The sequence below is a fragment of the Myotis davidii genome, unplaced genomic scaffold (genome assembly GCF_000327345.1).
Source record: "Myotis davidii unplaced genomic scaffold, ASM32734v1 scaffold716, whole genome shotgun sequence".
Taxonomy (NCBI): domain Eukaryota; kingdom Metazoa; phylum Chordata; class Mammalia; order Chiroptera; family Vespertilionidae; genus Myotis; species Myotis davidii.
In genome coordinates, this window is record NW_006287811.1 from 92,300 (window position 1) to 97,154 (window position 4,855).

Genomic DNA, 4,855 nt, shown 5'->3' on the forward strand with positions numbered 1-4,855 from the left:
CCTTTTTTTCTTATGCCACCACAAGAGATATACATGTGAACCAATGGCCTCTTAGAGATTTGAGAGAAACACCAGGACACATTCCCAGCACATTTCAGAAGGAGCTGTTCATTCCCAAACCTTGGCTCAGCTCACTGAATCTTGACACCACTTAAGGAAATATGGGCAGTAGACTCTCCGTTTTTCCTCAGAATATAGAAACATTTCAGGAAGGACTGACCTGGAGCAGGCCTCACAGCAATGCTGCACACCATGGCCAGCCCATAGATTCCCTACCCAACCTCCCTGAAACAGGAGGTAGTGGAGCCTGAGGCCTACAGCTCTAGAGACTGTGTCTATTTTGTTTCTCCTACTTTGTCAAATACCTTCACCCAGCTGAGGAGTCTCCTTTATTGGCTTGCTGCTGTTGATGAGCTTGATGGTGCTTAGAAAAGCAACTCTTACAAGACAAAGGTATTCTATGTTCTGCCTAGGGCCTGTAAAACAGCTTGTGAGACATGCCATATCAATAATTATCAATAGGTCTTCCCTTAAAGGAGCATTGGGACGATTTTCTGATATACTCAGAAATATGGGGTGGGCATAAAGTAATAAAGGGTGATTTGAAACTCTAGAATTGACAAGAGATGTGAAAGTTTTTAAGACACTGAATTGTTATGAAACGGAGAATCAAAGCAAGAAAGGAAAAAAGTATGTTTAGGAAACTGATATTATATACATGCCTAGGCCCTTAGTATTTTGCAGCACTAAAGAAGCATATTAGACTCAATTGAAGATTTGGTTTATTAAACATTTATTTTGAGATAAATGAGGATTCTCATAAAACTTTAAATACTAATACAGAGAGTTATCAATTTCTCCCAGTGAGGACATCTTGTAAAGCTATAGTACAAATCCACTACCAGGAATATTTAAAAAGCTCCCGAATGGAAATAAGTCATCCAGGTTTGGATCCTAGGTTTGAGAACAATATGAATATATTAAGATCATGAGCAAAAGAAGGCTCCGGAATAAAATTGAGATTATGAGGTATAATGCCCTATATTATATACTGTGTCATTAGTCTGAGGAATAAGTGAAGAAAGCAAGGTTAATTCAGTTTAGCAAACCTGACATAAAATATGGTCTTTGTAACCATGCTGACAAAATTAGTTCAAACCAAATGTGCTGAAGCGTGAGGAATGGATTTTATTTTAACTAGCCTGAGGGCTCATAAATGGAGGGATATTTCATGTTCATGAATTGGAAGACTCCATATTATCAAGATGTCAGTTACTCCCAACTTGACCTATAGATTCAATACAGTCCCAATCATAATCCCAGCAAGTTACTTTGTGGCTGCTATTAAAGGAATTCTAAAGTTTATATGGAAGGCAAAATACCAGGATAGCCAACAGAGTATTGAAGGAAAAGAACACAGTTGGAGGTTTGATGCTACTCAAACTCAAGACTTACTATAACTGAGTCAATAATCAAGACAGTGCATTGTTGGCAAAAGAAGAGACAAGTAGATTAACTGATGAGGTAAAAGATCCCAGAAGCAGACCCTCATAAATATGGTCAAATGATTTTTGACAAAGGCACAAACATAATACAGTGAAGCAAAGGTCATTTTCTCAAAAATAGAGCCTGTAATTAAAATTAAAAATCCCAGAATAAGTCATAGACTGGGAGAAAATGTTTTCAAAAGACACATCTATTAAAGGACTGTTACTCAAAATATACAAAACTCCTGAAATTCAGAAATACCGAAACAAACAACTTGGTTTGAATATGGGCCAAAATTTAACAGTCACCTCACAAAAAGAGGTATGAAGATGTTAAATAAACATGTGAAAATATGCTCCACTCATAATCGACAACGAATGAAATTTTAAAATGAAATGCACCACATACCTATAGAATGGCCAAAATATAGGTCATTCACAGTACCAAAAGCTTGCAAGGATTTGGAGAAACAGAAACTCTCTTTCGCTGTGGGTGGGAATGCATAATAGTACAACCACTTTAGAAAGCAGTTTTTAGGTTATTATAAAACTAACTTATTTACATGCAAATGAGTAATCTTGCTATTTGATATTTACCTAAAGGAGTTGAGAATTTATGTCCTCCAACTCCCCAAAAAACTTGCACACTGATGTTCAGAGCAGCTTTATTCATAATTGCCAAAAAATGGAAGCAATCAAATGTCCATCATAGGTTAATGGGTAAATAAACTGTGGTACATCCAGCCAATGGACTGTTATTCAGACCTAAAAAGAAATGAGCTTTCAAGCCATGAAAATACACTGAGGAACTTTACTGTATGTTACTAAACGAATTAAGTCAATCGGAAAAGGCTACCTACTATATAATTACAACTATATGATATTCTGGAAAAGAAAAACTATGGAGACAGGAAAAAGATCAGTGGTTGGCAGGGTAAGGAGATGGAGTGATGAGTAAGTGGAGCCCAGAGGAATCTAGGGCAGTAAAACTATATAATACCATAATGATGAATCTATATCATTATATATTTGTTAAAACTCATAGAATATCCAACACCAAGAGTAAGCTGTAACATGAACTATAGACTTTCTGTGAATATAATGGATCGTGTGTTTGCATCATTCTCAAGAAATGTACCACTCTGTTGTCTGTGTTGATAATGTAAGAGACTATAGATGTGTAGGGGCAGGGAGGATAGATTATATAGGAAATGTCTGGACTTTTCTCTCAGTTTTGCTGTGAACCTAAAATTGTTCTTCAAATAAACTTCTTAATAAAATAAATATGTACAAGGTTATATATTTTGTGATGCATACTATAATTGCAAAAGTTGGACATATGTATATAATGGAATATAATGGTTGAATTGTCTCCTGTACTTCTATATAGTAGAGTACTATACAGCTCCTTAAGAAGAGTAATATAGGCATGAATAAGTATGCTTCTGGATTTCTGGAATTACTATATATTTTCTGGAGAGGCTAATTAGAATTTTACCTTCTAACTCATCATTACTTTTCCATAAAACTGTTTTATACTGATTGACAAAAATGAAATGTTCTCAATTTCCTAATAAGTGGGAAGTATTTTACCACCATCATAAAACAAATATTTTAGCCAATTTAGTTCCTGCACAAATAAAAGACATTAAATAACTTGGTATCTCCAATGCTATTTTCACATCATTTCCTAAATATCATAGATGTAGATATTTTAAGGAGGACACAACATGGCATAAGTGAGACTTCTCTGGCATTGACCACGGATAGGAAAGTCCATTTGCCAAAACTATAAACAATGCTGATTTGCATAGTAGATCTAACTTTGTCTCTAATAGCTCTGTATAACTTAAACCCAACAGTACCTTCATTTAAAGATATCATTTTGATACTGGCATTTTAGATGAAGAAACTGAAGATCAAGAAAGATAATAACTTGTTAACATCATTCTAATATAAAGGGAATTGAGACTGATTATTTCAATGTTGTTTCCAATGTCTATGCAGTTGCCTCACAATAAACAGCTCTCAATTTCAAGGCAGAAAATTGCCCCAAGGAAAATCAAAGAGGGTTTGCCTAAGGTAAGGATTCGATGTTGGGACTGATAACTAAAAATATCAGACCTGAAAGAGATTATTCTAGCCATTTCCAATGGAAAATATGACCTCTAAATCCTAAGATAAGGATTATTCAAGTACTTCAGCTCTAGAGCTGAGAAACAGGATAAATTTCCCTGCCCCAGTATCCAATGGCAATTCAAATCCACTATACAGTTTCTTAACCTTTTGCAATTTGGTATTTTAAAAAAATCCATCAGTGTACACAAAGGTTCATGTGCACTGTTGTCCATTGCGTTTATCAATTCAGGGATTCTAAACCAAATGGAAAAACCGATTTTGTTCCTAGATGATACCAAATCTTGCCTACATTTTCTAGGATTTGAGAAATACTCTATCCAGGATTGCAAATGTACTCACCAGGAGAAAATAGAAATGCCAGCATGATGATAAAAAAGCTGGCATAGATATTCAGTGAGAAGTTAGGTATTTGAGCATGAGTGTGTGTGCGGGGGGAGGTTGAGGGTTAATGGGGGGAGATAAGGACACATTTGTAATACCTTAACTAATAATAAAAAATAAAAAAAGAAGAAGTTAGGTATTTGAACTCCTCATAAAGTTGTAAAGAAACCACAATGTTTATGACAAAATCCCATAGAGAGTTCAGTGAACACAGCCAGAGAGGCCAGGTCCTGGATCCTCCACCTTGAGAAAGAAGATCCTCCACCTCGAGATCCTCCCGAGTTGTTAATCTCCTTTAGTATTACTTTCTTTTAAAATTTTTATCCAAGGATATTTTTTTCCATTTATTTTCAGTGAGTGTGAAAGGGAGAAAAGGAAGGGAGGTCAGAGCTAGAGAAGGGAGGGAGGAAGTGAGAGAGGGAGGGAGAGGGAGAGAGAGAGAGAGAAACATCCTTGTAAGAGAGACACATTTATTGGTTGCCTCCTGTAGGTGCCCAGACAAGGGGACCATAGAACCTGCAACCAAGGTACTAGTACTTCACCAGGAATGGAAGCAGAGAAGTCTTCTAGGAAGTGGTGGTGGTGGTTGTGAGGAACGGGGTTGTTTGACTGTCCAACTGCTGAATAATGATGCCCAGGGCTAAACCCCCTTTCTTTTCATTAAGGAAGAAGGTTCTTTTTTTTCCCCTCCTGCACCCAAATCAATTAAAAATAAATATGTTAAACAATACATGTGGAATAAAGCTCAAGGATTTCCTGTAGCATTTAAGAACACATGCAGTTTTGAATGCTCAATCTATTCTTCAGAGAACCAGGAACTATTAATACTAAAAAGACGAGAGCTAGAA